The sequence below is a fragment of the Dryas octopetala genome, chromosome 9 (assembly GCF_963921425.1).
Source record: "Dryas octopetala chromosome 9, drDryOcto1.1, whole genome shotgun sequence".
NCBI lineage: Eukaryota > Viridiplantae > Streptophyta > Magnoliopsida > Rosales > Rosaceae > Dryas > Dryas octopetala.
Genome location: NC_141374.1, coordinates 2,165,461 through 2,185,198, shown reverse-complemented (window position 1 = coordinate 2,185,198; position 19,738 = coordinate 2,165,461). Strand labels below are relative to the sequence as shown.

At 37.5% G+C, this 19,738-nt stretch overlaps 1 long non-coding RNA gene and 1 pseudogene across 2 annotated transcripts; both read left to right on the top strand.

The window, feature by feature from the left end:
• Nucleotides 1-10,888: 10,888 nt before the first annotated feature.
• Nucleotides 10,889-15,756, top strand: LOC147273143 (uncharacterized; annotated as a pseudogene). The gene is made up of 3 exons (XR_015119694.1): nt 10,889-13,495; nt 14,409-14,484; nt 14,570-15,756. The product of XR_015119694.1 is annotated as an uncharacterized LOC147273143 (transcript).
• Nucleotides 15,757-16,798: 1,042 nt separating this feature from the next.
• Nucleotides 16,799-18,288, top strand: LOC147273142 (uncharacterized). The gene is made up of 3 exons (XR_015119662.1): nt 16,799-17,187; nt 17,269-17,364; nt 17,501-18,288. It is a non-coding gene; the product is annotated as an uncharacterized LOC147273142 (long non-coding RNA).
• Nucleotides 18,289-19,738: the final 1,450 nt, after the last annotated feature.

Sequence of the window (19,738 nt, the reverse complement as noted above, 5' to 3'; positions counted from 1 at the left end):
TGAAAAAGGTTTCTGACAAAGCTTTGAGCTGTTTGTCATGGCTTTTGGTTTCCCAAGAGGCTTTTAATTGAGTGTTTAGCCTAAGACTCTAGACTAAATAGCCCAATAACCAATCAAAGACTTTGACTTAACTAAGTCAATTAAATAAAATCCATCATGGCTTTTTATTGGATTTTATTTACCTTTGGCCGAAAATCCATCTCATCTCCAGCCCATATTATGACTTTCATGCCATGCAAAAGTCATCATTTTAATCTCTTACTCAAGTAATCTAGGTTTCTAGCCCTAGTGATCTAGGTTGGTCAAATAAAATAGGATTTTAAAGTCAATTTTCAACCATTGGTATTCCTAGTTATCAAATCCTATTTCTAAACAAATTATAAGTCACAAACACAAGCAAGGGTGTGTATGTGTGATCCGAAAATGGTCACTTAAGTAACCAATTGATTAATTAAAATCATGTTACTTAAATTATGTGCCTTAAAACAATTTTTGGATAAAATAGAAACATACAAATTCCTTGACATTTCCAATTGAATGAACAAAGTTTTGTTTATCATCCAATTAATCAAGTATAAGCAATTAAATCATTTTAGGCAAATATAAGTGTGCATTTGCCTCAATTCCGAAATCAGCATAAGTATATGAAAATAAATAAGGTTCATAATTTCAAATAAAGCATTTAAATAAATGAAATTCCATAAATTTGTTTTGGTTTCCCAAGAGGCTTTTAATTGAGTGTTTAGCCTAAGGTTTTAGGCTAAATAGCCCAATAACCAATCAAAGGCTTTTACTTAACTTGGAGCCATTATTTTGCTTCTTGGGATCCGTATTAATACTGTCTACACTCCATCACTTGACATTCGTTGGTAACTCTAACTTCTGACAAAAAAAGACCCTTTTGTTGTCCTGGTGGTTTGTTGCTCAGCAGGGATTTGATGAAGCTATTCTCGGCCAAAAATAGCACTTGTGATTCTTGATTCCATGCGGCACCTTTATTTGAGCAACACGTGGTGACTTACTCAAAGATTGGGCTCATATCTTAACATGAACTGGGTCTGGTCATTGGGCTTTATTGAATTTGGGGTTTGGCCATGTCTTTGGCCTAATACCAAATTATGGTGTAAACACTTTCTTAAAACAGTTTCCCTCGAGGTCATGTGAGATCATTGAGTGAAGAAATCAGTTCATGTTTTCCTAGGATTATTACCAATTATTAAAACCCTTTAGAAACATTCTAGGTGTAATCTGATTTTATTTTAGGTAAAGGAATGGTTTTCAAATTGATTAAGCAAGTTGAAGTCATCAACATGTCTTACCATGTTGAGTTTCTTTTTCAATTAGACAGCCCTTTAAGATTAATGAAGAACAAGAAGTTTGGGTAAATGATTGATAGCATACTAATTTAATGACCAAGATTAAAATCATTTTTAAGCATTTCAAACAGAATTTGTTTGTCAAGAAATTAATACTTGAATTGACAATTACTAACACATATACATATAGTTATAAGTATATGAAACCGTAGAGTATAAGTATATGAAACCATAGAGTTTAAGTAGACTAGCTCCGCCTACATTTAGTGGTAGCTTTTGCCCTTGTAGCGGTCCTCACAGCTAATTCATATTTCAAAGTATAGTAGAAATCATAAACTTTATACAAGATCTCATCCTAGGGTTTACTAAGGTTTTAATGGCTTGTTGGCTACTTGAGGTTGCATCCGAGATTCCAAATCCATAACTAACAATTTACTGACTTTACACAAGTTCCAAATCACCAACTGGAACACATTTGAAGGTTTGAAAACACAATAGGTAGTCATACCAGAAAAATGGATATGTTGCAAACTGGTTGCTTAGCTAAAAAGTGAGGGGTTTGACAACCCAAATCTTGTTTTAAATGGAGATAGATTCCTTCCTACCTCTTGGGCATCCTTAGGGGTGTATTGTGACTTGTCGAAACTGGTTTCACAAGCCACAAAGCTTTGGAATTGAAAAAAATCGACTTTTGCACCAAAACAGGAAGTTTAAAAGTCCAAAAGAACAGTGCATGTTCTGTGATTTTTATAAATTTATAAAAAATAATTTGAACAAGATATTTTCCAGAAAGCTAGTTAACATCTTAATACACATGCATAAACATTTTTAAGGCATTTGGAGTTGTACAAATGGGGTTTTCAAAGAGCCAAAGTTCATACCAAAAACTGAATTTTCTGCATAAACACTGTTCATATGGTAAAAATCTCATTTATGTGTATACTGTACCAAATTGAGTGAAACCAATTGAAAAATGTCTGAAATCATGCATATAAACCACTGTAGAAATTTCATATTCAAATTCTTAGTGTATCAAAATTTGTGCACGAAAACCTAATACATTTTCAATGAAATTATGCAGAAACTGACAGCATATGGATGAAACTTGAAAAAATCATTATAAATCCATAACAAGTCGGATTCAAGTGATTCTTGACTTTTTAGAAAGATATGAAAGTCTAATTTTGTACCTCAAAATAGTTTAACCAAATTCCTTGTGGATTAACACAGAACTCGAAAATATGGCAGAAAGGTCAGAGACTTGAATCTAGCCAAACAAGAATAAAAAGATGGTGTTCTTTGGATTTTCTTGGAATGCAACTAAACCTAACCAACTTACCATCTTTCTAAACTAGTATCTAATACTCAAGAACTAAAATAATTGGTTTTGAGCCTTCATACCAATTTCTTCCTTCAAAGGCAATGACTGGACCTTCTTTCCTTCCTTAGATTCTGATTCTTCTAGAGTCCTTCCAAACTCCTCCTCCTCCTCTCTCTCTCTCTCTCTCTCTCTCTCTCTCTCTCTCTCTCTCTCTTAAACTCAGAGTTAAAGTGTAAAAAGGATGTCTGAACATGGTTCGGTTTTATAAAGGAGAAGTTGTAGCCGTTCAAGGGAAAACTGAAGAGTCACCTCTTCAGGTTCTCTTCTTGGTGTGGGAAAGGGTTCTGACAAGGCATTTGGGCTAGTTGTCAGATTTTTGTTTCTCCCAAGAGGCTTTGGTTGGCTGGTCAATCCCTTGAGGTCTAGTTAAATGAGTATTTTAGCCTAACGGGCTAGGCTTAACAACCCATTAACCAATTCAAGGTTTTTCCTTGTTCTAATTCATTTAATTGAAAACTGTAATAATTATTTATATCAATACAGTAGTTTACATTCCGTAATGTAACAGTTGACATCTCATATGGCAATTACTAAGCAGTCTAATGTCAATTGGAAATCAAATGCCAATTGGAAATCAAACTCCAGTTTCAGGTTACTTACTGTGCGGAAGTGTCTTGAATTAGTGTAACCATCTCGATGTTACGGCCTCGACGTGCAGTAATCTACCCAGCTGCTGTGGAAACGCAAATCACAACTTCTGTGCACGTTCTTGTGTCTCCAAGGTAAGGGATTTGCTATGAAAGTCAGATCCCAAGATTTCCACGATCCCAAAGCTCCCAGACTCCCAAAGCTCCCTTATTCAAAAATGCTAAAACTGAAAATAAATTATGTTGAATTCCAGGAACATATAGAACATCATGCAAAAGCAATTTGCGCCCAGTGCGCAGCTGAAGCTGATATGAACCAACTCCTAATGCCTCCAAATGACTTCCATCACCCATGAACACGCCATGGGTACCGCTTGGAACTCGACGATAATCTATGAATCCTACTCGATCTCGCGTCACATGTCTGGTTGCTCCTGTGTCTACAACCCAATCAATGGATGTATAAGCAACTAAAACATGAGAACTGACACAAATGTAGAGAGAGTTTGGATCAGAAATACCTTCTTCGGCTCAGTACAATCACGAGCGAAGTGGCCCATTTTCTCACAGTTATAGCATTTGACCTTGGACATATCTTTCTTCCCACCACGCTTGCCTCTGCGCTGCTTGGTGCCTTTATTAACCTTAGCAGCAAGGGCCTTCGCCCCACCCTGCTGGAATGCCTTTCCTTTGTCATTTCGCCTAGACCTATTTGTCTTACGCAAGCCACCTTGGGCGACAAGTATAGTAGCATTGGCAGCCTCTTGGCGCTCTGCTTCCAGCTCAACATGCCGAGAGATATCAGAAAAATTCTTGATACTCTCATTATGGGTCATGATCTGTTTCATAGGCCCCCATGATTCAGGCAGTGATCGGATGACAGCTTGAACTTGTTGCTCATCACTGAGATTGTTTCCAGCAGCTCTGAGGTCACGAATTAGACCAGACATCACCCGAAGGTGTTCAGCCATCGAGTGCTTAGGGTCCTTTCGGTACACCTCAAATTTCAGCACTAGGCTTCTGATCCGAGTGGTAGAAGTACCACCAAAAGCAAATCTCAGCTGGTCCCACATATCCTTGGCAGTTTGGAAGTTCTCATACTCTCCAATAAGATCATCAGACATGCTGCTCAACATAATAAAGCGCGTGCTGCGATCTTTCTTAAACCAAGCATTGTAGGCCTCAAGTTCACGGCGGTGCTGGGCTGTTGTCCCAGTTTCAGGTTGGACAACAACATTGGTCAAGGTGTCCAGAAGCTCTTGCTCATTAAGAAGATACTGAATCTTCCTATGCCATATGTCATAGTTGGTTCCAATGAGCTTCTCACCCTTAGTGAGATCAGCAACAACATTTTTTACAGCCATTGAATCTAGACAATATGCGAAAGATTTGACATTAGATTTGTTAAAAATACACACTTTCTATTTATTCTAAAGTTTAATTAAAACAACTTCTTTTCCTATGATTTGAGATCGAAAAATTGCTGTGCTCATAATCATCACTCAAAACATAGGTCCAAAAACAATTCTAATTAATCTTTGAAATAAATATCTAAGCATGAGTTCTCAAAAAAAAACATGCTTCTGTCCATATAACTTATTTAGAATGCACATTCACAATAGCATATGAGTTTAAGATGAGCCAAGCATGAGCACGACATAAAATTAAATAGGGTATGTAATACATCATCAGTCAAACAGATTACTACATTTCAAGTTTTGCTCAGCACCCATCAAAAATAATTTCACAGAGAGTATAAAAAGGAAGCTCTTGAGGAAGTGAAATAACATATAACATATATATATATAAGTCAAGATCTATATATATATATCAAATTGCACAGAATCCTCCTATTTAATCATCAAATAGCATATTTCATAATATATAGCATATAACAGATATCATATTTCATATAGCATATATATATATATAAAGATATGCACAAAAGAAAGACTCTCTCTGATGGTTCTTCAAAGGAGGAAAGCCAAAAACATGCATCTTATTAAAGAGGCGAATCATCGAAGATGAAGCTCTGATACCAATGTAATAATTATTTATATCAATACAGTAGTTTACATTCCGTAATGTAACAGTTGACATCTCATATGGCAATTACTAAGCAGTCGAATGTCAATTGGAAATCAAATGCCAATTGGAAATCAAACTCCAGTTTCAGGTTACTTACTGTGCGGAAGTGTCTTGAATTAGTGTAACCACCTCGATGTTACGGCCTCGACGTGCAGTAATCTACCCAGCTGCTGTGGAAACGCAAATCACAACTTCTGTGCACGTTCTTGTGTCTCCAAGGTAAGGGATTTGCTATGAAAGTCAGATCCCAAGATTTCCACGATCCCAAAGCTCCCAGACTCTTTTGGTGAATTGTCTAAGGTTGAGTTACTGAAGAGTATATGCACGAGAGTTTTTATATAAGTCTACCATCATACTTTCTCTTTTTCTTGTGGTTTCCTAGAGAGAGTTATCAGAAGTGTGGTGAGATTGGGTCTCTGTTTGAATTCAAATTCAAAGACCACAATCCTCATCTGCCATCCTTATCTCTTAACTGAGATATGGGTTTTATCCAATCAGCTGAGATAGGATAGTATCCACCCCAAGTGGGCGGATAATTATTGAAATTACATGTCAATAATTTCAGATAATTGTAACAAAAACCATCATTATTTTCTCACTTGTATTTTCCTCAATCCGAAAATCACACTCCACCTTTCCCTTAGTCATGATCACCCCTCCAAGCTTAGGCCAACTTTCCTACTTCATACTCAAGCATGCTAGGGTTCCTATCCTAATGGTGTAGACCGGTCAACACTAGGGTTTCAAGGTCAAACTTCTCACCTTGTGGCATTCCTATTTGCCAAATCCCATCACTTCTCAAGTGTTGGTATTGAACAAGATGTCACACAAGCATAAGCACTTATGAAATTTGAAATGGTCAACTAAGTGTCTCAATTATTTTAAATAATCAAAGATATAAGTGAGTGCACTTTTCAAGTAATTAAATATTTTCACAAGTATAGGTATACTTGGTGATTTAGAAATATCAATCTCATCCAAAAGTTACAAGCATATTGAATACATGAATATATGATCATAAACATGCACAATCTGAATTTTAGCCAAGTAAGAAATCATATAGTTACTCAAAAATAGCAAGCTAATATCGAATTTTAAAAGTGCAACCTTTTCATAAAATGTGGAATTAATTCACATTTGAGTTTCAAAGCAAAGTATTAGCACCAAGCTAATCTAAACATCAAAGTAACACCCTTAATCAAAGTCATGAAAATTTGGGGTGTTACACATTGAGAAGGTTGTGAGGAATACATTCCTTGAGACATCAACAAAGAACCCTTTGAAAGCTTGTATCATCCATAATGGGATGAAATTCATTAAAGAAAAGACTATTCAAGCCGTGACCACTCTTGAGGCCGTGAGGCCTTATACACCACACTTGGCTTCCAAGTTTTAGGTATGTCATTCTAATCCTACTCCTTGACTCCCATCAAATGCATGCCCCTTAATCTTTAGCTTAAACCTATTCCTACACATTTCAAGTATGCTTTTATTGGTGAAAATCACACGTTGCCCGTAATTGTGTCTTCTTGTTTGAGTGACACAAGGGAACACTTGGATGAACTATAGCTGATATCAAGGGATTGAGCCATAGTTTGTGCATGCATAGAATTCTCCTTGAAGATGATATCAAGCCAACAAGGGATGCTCAAAGAAGACTCAACCCTTCTATGAAAGAAGTTGTTAGAGGAGAGATCATGAAGCTACTTGATGTGGGAGTGATATATCTCATCTCGGATTCAAAGTGGGTGTCACCGCACTACACCAAAATTGAGCTTTCACAGCGTGCAATTTACGACGTACACTTGCTGATCGCCGTAAATAATTATGTTTTACGGCGTGCTTGGGTAGCGCGCTGTGTATTTTATTTCTATGTATCAATTTACGGCGTGTATTGACCGCACCCAATAATGGTATATAAATCAAGGCAAACATATTTTGCATCGTTAAATGAGAGACAATTTTACGGCATGCATATTTATTATTAATGGCGTGCATATTTTATGTCATAATTAAAACCAATTATTTTCATTTTACCCGCGAAACAAAAAGAAGCATGAAAAATTCCCTCGCGTTTTTTCATTTTGGCTCTTCAGTTTTTAGAACTTCACAACACTCACTCTCTCTCTCTCTCTCTCTTTCTCTCTCTCTCCCAGTCTTTCTCCCTCGCTCACTCTCTCCAAAACACTCGATCAGCCTATCCATCCTCTTTCTCTCTCTCTCTGGACCTCCCCCTTTACTTTTCTTGGCGTCGGTGCTAGATTTTTTTAAAGAAACACCCAAATATATGGTGTAAAGTACTGGTATTCCCCTTTTGTAATTTGCTCGATTAAGGTTCATACAATGTTCATTCTTTACTTTACTTAACTAATTTCGTTTTATGCTCACCTAATTTTATGGGTTATAAGTTATCTTTTGTTATTCAAATTTTATACATTTTATGGGTTTTCTATTTTGTCAATTTATAGGGTTTATGGGTTGTTTATGTTTTGCCAATTTAATGGGTTCTAGTGCATTTTGGAAATCAAGATAAACAATCTTGATTCCTTTCAATATTTCAGGAATGTAATATATTGGGTAGCTTATTTGCTGAAAACCTTGGTTTCAATTTCAGGTTGGCAAGTATCAAAATGCGGAACTGACACTTTCTTTGGTTAGTTATGATGCGGAAGTGAAGGTATGCTTCAAGCAGACCCATGTGTTGTGTTAAAAACTTAAACTTGATGTTAATATGTTATACATATATCATGAAGTGTAGAGTTCTCTGATTTGATTTCTCTATACTTAGAATTGTGGGTGGTTGGAATTTGTTGTAGGCTTCTTTTCTTTGCTGATACAAACAAAAGACCTTTTGATTTTTAAATTCTTCCACTCAACCCCATTTTCCCCTCCAGTTTCATGTCTATTATTCCTGAGTTCTAGGAGTATTAAACCATTCGGTAGCAAGTATATTAGCTTTAAGGGGAAAATGTCTTATCTTTTTATCCATCAAAATAAGACTGAGGTTCTATACCAAAAGAAAAAACAGTAAAACATGAGAAGAGTCCTACCTCTTCCAGACTTTTACCTCTGTAAATACACATGTGCTTGCTGTTCTAGTTGTCATATACTTAGCATAGTTATCATGTACTTGGTATAGTTTGCAAACAACTCTTGTATACACGTGACTGTATCCTATATATATACCAATCAAAATACTGCCAATTATCAAAGGCATTACAATCCAACTCCATCTTAAACACTCTTTATGGTATCAGAGCTACAAGTCTAACGACGTACGCAGTCCTCTCTATTTTTCTTCTTCTCAAACCAATTAACCTCTGTTCCACCCACAACCATCACACACCATGGGAACTGAATCATCCTCTAGTTCTCAATCTATTATCTCAGCTATTTCCCCATCTGTTCCAAATGTTACTGGTTCCTTAAATATTCGACTTAGCAAGCACAATTATGTGCTCTGGCTTGCGCAGATTGTGTCGTTGTTGCGCAGTCGTAATCTTCAAGGTTTTGTGACTGGAAAAATTCCTTGTCCTGATCCATTTCTCAAAGATGCAGCAGGGAAGCTTACTGACTAGATTAATCCAAAGTATGATGAGTGGATTCAACATGATCATATGGTGTTGTCTTGGATCAACGGTTCTTTGTCCGAGGCCATCCTCGGCACCGTCGCGCGATGCACTTCGGCCCACGAGCCATGGGCAAAGCTTGAGGAGCGTTTTGCTTCTCAAAATCAGCAATATATTGTTGAACTTCGTTCTGAATTGCTGAACACCCGTCGAGGTGATCTCTGTGTTTCTGATTTTCTGGATCGCTTACTTTCTATTGTTGATCGTTTATCTGTGTCTGGCAGTCCGGTTAAGGACAATGATCTTGTGGCTGTGGTTATGTGCAATGTTGGGCCACTTTATGAAAACACAGTGGCCTCTGCGCAAGCACAAGAAACACCAATCACCTTTACAGGTTTGGAGGTGCTGCTCAAAACTGCAGAGCGGTGGCTTACGGCGCTTCAGGCTCCTGGTAGTGATACTTCCGTTGCTATGATGGCGGAGCGTGGTGGTCGAACTGGAGGTCGTGGCTACTCCAGTAATCAACGCTGGGGTGGTCGTTTCTCTGGTCGTGGTCGTGGTTCCAATGGCTTCTCTGGTTCTAATGGTGCATCAAGTGGTTTTTTTGGTGGTCCTTCATCAAGTCGTGGTCGTGGGTCATTTTATGGGCCTCATGGTAGTTCTATGGCTAGGCCTTCCTTTACTGGCTCAACAGGCTCCAACTCAACAGGTTTTTTTTCTTCGTCTAATTCCAATTCTTTTGGTACTAATGGTTTCCGTGTGCAATGCCAGATTTGTAATCGGATGGGTCATTCTGCAATCGATTGTTATAATCGAATGAACCATTCTTATGAGGGTCGTGTTCCTCCCCAAAAATTGTCTGCCATGGTTGCCACTAACGCATCTTTTGGGGCCCAACCTTGGTTGACTGATACCGGTGCCAATGCCCATATTACCAGTGATGCCAACAACTTGGTTCACGCTCGGGATTATCATGGTCATGACTGTATTGGTGGAGTCCTTGGTGGTACAGGTTTGCCCATTCATTCCATTGGTCACTCTAATCTTTCCACTAATTCTACTTCTTTTGCTTTGACGAATGTGCTTTATTGTCCTAAAGCATCTAGTAATATCCTTTCAGTTAATCAGTTTGCTCGTGACAATAATTTTTCTTTCACTTTCTTTCCTGACTCATTTCTTGTTCAGGATTTGGTGACGGGGAAGACTCTTTTCCGCGGGCAGAGTAGCAATGGTCTTTATCCATTTCCTGGTTGGGTTTCGGTGTCTGATCGTCCTTTTGCTTTTATAGGTGTTCGTGCTCATGAGAACGTGTGGCATTCCCGATTGGGTCATCCGTCCTCCCTAGTTTTGAGCAAAGTTATTTCTCAACATAAATTGCCATCTTTTGGCGTTAGGCCTAGGATTTTTTGTCAATCTTGTCCATTGGGCAAAAGTCAGAAACTTCCTTTTAATGATTCATTTTCTGTTTCTCATTCTCCATTAGATTTGATTTATTCTGATGTTTGGACATCTCCTTATTTCTCAAATTTGGGTTATAAGTATTATGTTATATTTGTTAACAGTTTTTCGCGATATATGTGGTTCTATCCTATGGTTGCTAAATCTGATGTGTTCTCAATTTTTAAGAAATTTAAATGTTTGGTTGAAAACATGGTTTCTAGTTCCATTAAATCTTTTCATACTAATGGTGGAGGTGAATTCACAAGTATTTTATTTAAACAATTTTTAGAACAACATGGGATTATTCACCGTCTAACATGTTCTCATCATCCTGAACAAAAAGGGATTGCTGAGCGCAAGCATAGGCACATTGTTGATATGGGTCTAACTTTACTTGCTCATGCATCTATGCCAGTTAAATATTGGGCCGAGGCGTTCTATACTGCGATTTATTTAATTAATCGATTGCCTTCTCAAGTGCTTCAATTTACAAGCCCATATCATAAATTATTTTCCAAGTCTCCAAAATATGATTTTCTAAAAGTTTTTGGGTGTGCCTGCTACCCTTATCTTCGCTCTTACAACACAAATAAACTTCAATTTCGTTCTAAAAAATGTATATTTTTGGGCTATTCTTTAAATCAACATGGCTATAGATGCTTAGATTATGCTTCCGGTCATGTTTTCTTGTCACGCCATGTTGTCTTTGATGAACATGATTTTCCATATAAAGACCATTGTGCTCCTTTGTCCATGGGGGTGCCGTCCTCGTCCACTGAATCCACTTCGCTTCACGTCACTTGGGCTTCGGTAAATCCTTCATTTTCCCATTTTTCTACTCCACCTGTGCAGTCTATTATTCCTAATGTTTCAGGTCTACGTACTATTTCTAGCCCATCTTCTATTTCATTTCCCCACAAGCTCAAGTTCTCTCACAGGCTTCATCTCCAGCCGCCGGCCCATTTGCTTCTCTTGATTCCGAGCTCCTGGATACAGCTCTTACTGGGTTGCTTCCTTTGTCTCCCGTCCGTGACTTAGTGCCTACTCCAGCCCGTGACTTGACTTCTGTTCCCGTCTGTGAGCTTGTTCCACCTCAGTCTCCTAGTATGACTTGTACTGATAATTCCAGGACACAACCTCGTAATACGCATCATATGGTACGGTCAAAGGACGGTATTGTTCAACCTAACTCCAAATATGCTCATGTTACTATTATGCTTGATGATTGTGTGGAGCCTACTTGTTTTGGACAGGCAAATAAAGATGAACAGTGGTGAAAGGCTATGGCAGATGAATTTAATGCCAGGCCGGAACATGGGTTCTTGTTCCCTCTCATCATTCTTACAATATTTTACCAAATAAATGGGTGTACAGGATTAAAAAGCAGTCTGATGGTTCTATTGAGAGGTATAAGGCCCGTCTTGTAGCTAATGGGTTTCATCAACAAGTGGGACTGGATTATGGGGAAACGTTTAGCCCAGTGGTCAATCACAACACCTTTCGACTTCTTCTTGCTCTAGCCGTAAGCTCTAATTGGCCCATTCCTCAGTTAGATGCTCAAAATGCATTTCTCCATGGCTATCTTCAGGAAGATGTTTTCATGAAGCAACCAGTTGGGTTTGTTGATCCTCAATTTCCTAAGTTTGTTTGCAAACTCTGCCGTTCATTGTCTGGGCTTAAACAGGCACCCAGGGCTTGGTTTCATTGTTTTTCGTCTCATTTAGAGCATTTGGGCTTTCAGGCTTCGTTGGCAGATTATTCTTTCTTTTCTTATGTTCATGGGCCTGACAAGATTTTTCTCTTAATCTATATGGATGACATTATTATTACAGGCAACAATCCTGCTCAAATTCGACAACTTATATCGGACATGGGCCGTCTCTTTCCCATGAAAGATCTTGGGCCCATTCACTATTTTTTGGGTATTGAGGCTACTAGACATTCACTGGGCCTACACTTGTGTCAGTCCAAATATATCACAGATCTCTTGCGCTGTACTAATCTCCTTGATTCAAAGCCCATGACCACACCTGCTGTTAGTGGGCGTTGGCTTAGTCTTTTTGATGGTGACCCCTTGCCTAATCCTACAGATTATAGGAGTGTTGTGGGGGCTCTTCAATATCTTACCCTTACCAGGCCTGATATTGCCTTTGCAGTGAATCAAGTTTGCCAATATATGCATCGGCCCACCACAACTCACTGGATTGCAGTCAAACGTATTTTGCGTTATTTAAAGGGTACTGTAACACATGGGCTTTTATATACTCCAGGCCCCTTAATTTTACAGGCTTATGCAGATGCAGATTATGCTGGGGATCCGGATGACCGTCGTTCCACTGGTGGTCCTATATATATCTCGGCCATAATCTTATTTCCTGGAGTTCTAAAAAGCAAGGGGGAGTTTCTCAATCTAGTACAGAGGCTGCGTATCGTCAACTCGCCTACACTGCTGCGACCTTGTCTTGGTTTCGTTCCATATTTAAGGATCTTCATTTGTTTCTAACTTGTCCTAAATTATGGTGTGACAATATTAGTGCCATATCTTTAGCCTCTAATCCAGTATTTCATGCTCGAACTCGCCACGTGGAGGTGGATTATCTCTATGTTCGTGAGAAGGTAGTCCGCAAAGTGCTCGAGGTTTGTTATGTCTCTACTCAAGATCAAGTTGCTGATCTCCTGACTAAAGGTTTATCCACCACTCGTTTTCGATATTTGGCTTCCAAGCTGCCTGTTCGCTCTCGTCCACTCAGCTTGCGGGGGTGTGAGAAGAGTCCTACCTCTTCCAGACTTTTACCTTCGTAAATACACATGTGCTTGCTGTTCTAGTTATCATATACTTAGCATAGTTATCATGTACTTGGTATAGTTTGCAAACAACTCTTGTATACACGTGACTGTATCCTATATATATATCAATCAATACAATACTGCCAATTATCAAAGGCATTACAATCCAATTCCATCTTAAACACTCTTTAAAACAGAGGTTAAAAATTTGCACATTTTTCATTGTATAATTGTTCTTTTAATGAAAATTCAATGTTTATTGTAGAGGGTATGAAATACGTTTTTTCCTCAAGCTCTGTTTGCAAAACTATTGAGCTTGCAAGACAGGTAGGCACACCTTTGCTACTTTGTTCATGTTTGTTCATGTATGACATTGCTTAAACAATGCAATTCAAGTTGTAGCTTTTGTATTCGCTTTGGATATGGCTTATTCAGAAATTTACCTTGTTCCTCTTTTTCTGCTAAATCTTTTTTCATGCAGTTTTACTGATCTTTCTTAAGTTTGATTTGATTTTGAAGTAGCCAGATTCTATAGTACCATCTTTCTAAACTATTTACATCTATATTTAGAATGGTGCATGCATTATACAATCTAATCTTGCATTTTGGCAAGATTAGGTCTCTGATGTGGCCCTTGGAAGGGTGCCTGCATTCCTAATTCTTGTCCAGGGAGATGTAATAATAATAGTTAAGGCGTGGTATCCATTGATTGGTAAAATTTATTGGAATCATTTCTGAATGTGTTGACGAAAACATTACTAGGCCTTTTTTGTTTTTTTTGCTTTTGGTAGTCAAGATTACTAGCATTGATCAACAACATCAACTGAAGATATAGTAAAAACTAGGAGATTAAAGTAAAAATATAGCACTAAAATAAAAAAGAAAATACAATTTGTACTTCTTTGATTTCTCCCACACTTCAATATGAGAATCTAGAGATAAACGGAAACAACATTTTCTTATTTCAACTTCAATTATATTACATTCATGTACATTACCTTTTTAATTGCTTGGTAGGCTTGGAAGAATATATGAATTGAATGAAAGAATTGGATTTCTTATGTATGTGAGGATTATATTCATTTTTTTTATGGAGTGAATACATACATAGCTGTGTGTGCATTTATACATGTATTGGTTTTCTGCACTACTTTATATTGTTTTCTTTTTTTTTTTTTTTGTGTAAGAATCACTAATTCTTTTATTGACAAATATATTTGTATAATTTTAAATTGGAAAGGTGTCTGGACATTAATTAGAGACCAACACCAAGGAAAGATAGAGACCATGGATAAGCAATGGGTAAACTATGCCAGGTTATTTTTAAGGCCCTAACTATACATGTTTAGATAGTTTATATGCCTGTAGTACTTATTAAAAATAAGATTTTTTTCTCTTTAGAAATTCTAAAGTGTATCGTGATGGAGCACGAAGGTTTGTTGATATGGTCCAAGCGAGTAAGGGGAATCCAGCAAAGATCCAATGTCCTTGCAGTCCTTGTATAAACCTCCAATACCACCATTTTAATATAGTGTATGAGCACTTGTCATGAATGAGATGGATTCTACATACACTACATGGGTGTTTCATGGAGAAAATCCAAGTTCATTTGTAAAAGAGAGAATTGATGAACTGCCAGAGACATATAAAATGTATAGAGATGCATTCTACCAAGATGATGATGATGATGATGATGATGATGATAATGTAGAACCACCACAAGAAAGAAGAGAGCCAAATTTTGAAAATTTAGTGGAGGATGCAGAACTTCCTTTATATACAGATTCTACTTACACAAGGATGTCTGCAATTGTTGTCTTATATAAGAATAAAGCTAGATATAGTCTAACTAACAAAGCTTTTGATGAGCTTCTTGAGATTTTTGGTGATATGCCACCGTGTGATGATAGGCTTCTAGATTCCTTGTATTCAACAAAAAAATTACTCAAGGCATTTGATTTAGGCAATGAAAAGACACACACATGTGTAAATGATTGTTGTTTATTTAGAAAAGAGTTAGAGCACATGGAGACATGTTCGAAATGTGGTTGTTCGCGGTGGAAAATAAATGACCGAACCAAAAAATTATACATTGGAGTCCCATCAAAAGGTCTTGCGATACTTTCCAATCATACCGAGATTTATGAGAATGTTTAAGTCACCGGAAATGGCAGAACAATTAACATGGCATTACACTCATAGAAGTTAGGATGGAAAAATGAGACATCTAGTAGACTCGTTGGCATGGAATAGAATTGATAATAAGTGGCCCTCTTTTGCATCAGATCCATGTAACCTTAGGCTTGGCCTTTTTTCTGATGGATTCAATCCATTTGGTGATCTTAGTTCAAGATATAGTTGTTGGCCAATGATTTTGGTCACTTATAATCTTCAGCCATCTCTATGCATGTTGAAGGAATATTTAATGTTAATTTTACTTATCCCAGGGCCAAAGCAACCAGAAAATGATATAGATATATACTTGGAACCACTTATTGAAGATTTAAAAGAATTATGGATCAACGGTGTGAGTGTTTATGAATGCATTCAGTAAGTCCACACTGAATTTGAAAGTTGTACTGATGTGAACAATAAATGAGTTCCCTACTTATGGGAATTTATCCGGATACTCCACAAAAGGTGAAAAAGCATGTCCAGTATGTGGTGTTAACACATGTTCAAAATGATTGAATTGTAGTAAAAAGTTTACATACATGGGTCACATAAGGTTTCTTCCACACAAACACCTATATTGGGTTAAAAAAGATTGGTTTGATGGAACTAAAGAACATGGCTGGAAGCCTAGAATATTAACTGATTCAGAAATTCGTCAGTTTCTCAAAAATTTTGAAAATGATAGGAAAAAGTCGAAGAATAAGAGAAACAAAAAGAGAAAGAAAGATAGAAGTCCTATTTGGCCATGGAAGAAGTCAATTTTCTTTGAGTTACTATATTGGGAGGTTTGTCGCTTTCCCCTTTATTTCTATTAAATTTTAAAAATACTTCATAGTTTTTGTTGTTAAATTTTAGATAATGTTGGATAATATTGCAGACATTACTTGTAACGACCCGACTCAAATTTCACTGGAAGTTTGAATTTTTATCTAACTTTGGTTTTAAGAGGGTTTCAAGGAAGTTCAGTTTTGCAACCTTAGAAATTTTTTTAATTTACTTTGGGGGTTTTGAGAGTTTATTCGACGTTTTCACTGAAGTTGATTTAACGTTATTTAAAGTTTAATTGGATTTAAAATGCTTCGTTTTAAAATTTTATGACCCTGTATTTTTCTAAGTTTTATCTCGAAAAGTATTTGAAAGATTTTGAGAATTTATTTTGATTATTTTGGGAATTTCTTTGAGAAATAAAATATTTTGGATTTATTTTTAATTTTCGTTTTAAATTGGGCTTAACCCCAAAGTTGACTCTTCTTATTAGTGGGCTTTTGATTTTGATTTTGGGCTCATTGGGTAGGTCTCGAGTTCACGAGTTCGTAGACACGAAGCACGCATAAATCGGAGTTACTGTTTGGGTTTTACGGATGTTCAAAGTGAGGGGCAATTTTGTAAATCTGCACGAATGAGTTTTAAATACCCAAAAGTCTAATTTTTTTCAGGCATTCTCTCTCTTCTCTCTCTCTCTCTCTCTCTCGGGCCTCTTGCTGCACAGGAGCATCCGCGCCTGTCTCTGACTTGTGGCGGTGCGTCCAGCGACGACTTCTGGAGGTCGAAGGCCCACTAGCCTCACTGTCCCTCCCTCTTCCCTCTCCTGGTCTCCGTTCAGCCTAGAAATCCCCCAAAACCGCGACCCAATTTAGGCGGGTTTGGAGCTCCGGCGTAGACTCACTGTTCCGGCGTCTTCGTAGCCATCTCCGGCCTAGAAAGCTTCCTCTTGTCAAACCCGTCATGATGGTACCCTCCGATCGTCCATCAGAGTTCACATGACAGCGAATCGACGACTCAAAGGCCGGCGGCTTCCGCCGCCGATTTCGGCTATTTCCGGCGAGATTTGGCCGTCAACCCAGGTATAAAAATTGATCCTCTCGACGTCTTCTTCGTGCCTGTGTAAATTGTTTAGGTTGATTTTGAGTTCGAAAATTTTGCAGGTTGACCACAATGGACCACCGCGGGTCCTGTCGTGTTTGGTCGTGCTGGTCTCCAATTGTTAGATTGTGACCTCTGGCCAGTCAACCAAGGTTATGGTGAGAATTTTGTGATTTTTCTGTGTTGTTTGGAGCCGGACAGCCACCGTGCGTGGTGGTTATTGCCCATTTAGGCTGTTGAACGGACAAGTTGTGAACACTGGATATTAAATTGTTAGTTGTCTGATCTTAACAGGTGCACGAGCTAGGGAAATCTTATTACCAATGCCCTCTTGCTGCCGGAATGGAGATCCGAGCAAAGGCACTAGAAGGGCAATTTTGTCTTTTCACAAGTTGTACAGTCGAATGAGCTTCTCGACTATTCTAGTGGCAAACAAGTGAAGGATCGTGAGTATGAATCAATTTCGGAAAGGATTCGGCATAGCTCGGTGCAAACTGTGAGTGGACTTTGTTTTATAAATGTTTGATGCAATTTTGGTTTTATTTATTTAAAGAAAATTATTTAATTATTGCATGCTAACTTAATTGAGGTATTTAAACAACCTAGTGCATGTTTATTCATTTTGAAAAGAGGAGAATAATAATGATTTACTATTACTGTTTGGAAACTTAAATTTATGATTAATTATCTTGGTATTTTCGATTAATGATTTATGAGATGTTTTGAAAATATGTTGAATTGTATAAGTTCGAAACTTTTTTGTTAAATAATTGTTCTGATATGAGTTAAGGAAGTGAGATTTTTGAGATCATAGTTGCATTGCATGAATTTCATAAGGAAGGTTTATGGAAATGGTTTTTGGGTATTATTCTAAGTTGTCTATGTTTAAAATTTCTATTTCTTTAGAAAGGATTTTGATCGAGTGATTTTCACGATTTGAGAATGATTTTATTTAAGCGGATTCATTGAAAGAATAATATTTTCAGTTTTTATTTGGATGAGTATTTCTGAGATGTGGTTTATTGAGATATCCAAAAGCGGTTTCAAACCGCCATATTAGTACCCCCCCCTCAGTAGGTATAGATTGCTATGCACTCGCCTAGAGATGACTCGGCGGTGTATGATTAGCATTTCCTCTGTACTTGAGTCGGCGGTGTATGACCAACATTATATATTTGCTCTACACTTGCTTAGTCGGCGGTGTATGACCAGCATTACATATTTGCTCTGTACTTGCCTAAAGATAACTCGGCAGTGTATGACCAGCATTATTAGCTCTACGTGCACGTATGACCAGTTGTTCCCCGAGTACTAGTGTGGCGTGAGGTTTCAGTTTGTGGAGTATTTTGAGAAATGAATTTACATCAGTATATGTTTTAAATGACAGTTCCAGTAGAGCATTGCGTTTTTATTTGAGATATTTTTACAGTTTTACAGCTTGAGAGTACTATTTGTTCTTCAGAGTTCGAATTACAGTTTTGAGATGATTTAAAAATGGATTTGAGAAATGATTTTGAAACTGGGGGATCTTTAAAAAAATGAGTTCAAGTAAACGAGCAGTTTTACAAATGGTTTTCAAGGGGTTTGTTTTAAAGTTTATTTTTTTAATTTTTTTTTACGTTTCCCCCCATGTTTTAGAGATCGCTTAGGTCGGATCGCCCCACGTCGAGGCATCATGCAGCTTTTCCTATCATTCGTCCGTCAACATTGTTGGCATAATATTCTTGTCTTATTTGTTCTTATGCATTTGATGTTGTAAAAATTCTATTTAGTTATGCTCTATTTAATTTCAGATATAAATTTTGGATTGTAGTGGAGATTAGCTGGCCTAACACCCGGTGGGTGTTGGACTCCACAAGGTCACTCCGGGTTCCAAGGTGGAATCTTGGGACGGTCATGTCATTACTATTACGCCACAATTTGGACATGATGCATGTGGTGAAAAATATTTGTGAGAGCATTATTGGTACTCTCTTGAATATGAAAGGCAAGATAAAAGATAGCTTGAATTCTCATAAAGATTTGGAACAGATAGGCATAAGAAAAGAACTACATCCAAAAAATGATGGGGCTGATTTGTTGAGAATCGTTCAAGACCCGAGGGATGCATAGCTGAAAAAGATTTAGTTGAAGAGATCACACGGTTTTGTAGTGGGTACATGAAACAAGCAGCTGGAATAGGTGTTCAACATAAACACAATGAGAATTTTGAAGATGAAAGAATAGTAGAAGGACGCCCAATTGGTTATGGATAACATTTGTGACAATGAGTTGTAATATTGGTTTATATTGTTGTTACTCACTCTCTAAATTTGCCGTACAACATGCATTTAGAGGAACTTAAGTGTTCAGATTGGCGTCTTTTGAAAAATGAAAGCCTTTTACGGAAGAGACATAGATACTTGCAGGGCTATCAAATAAAGTGAAAAAAAGTGGTAGTAGTGAAATGTCACATATGCTGAGGTGGATTGCATGTGGGCCTCTGAACTATGTTGAATCATTCTCTGGTTATATTGTTAATGGAAATCGATT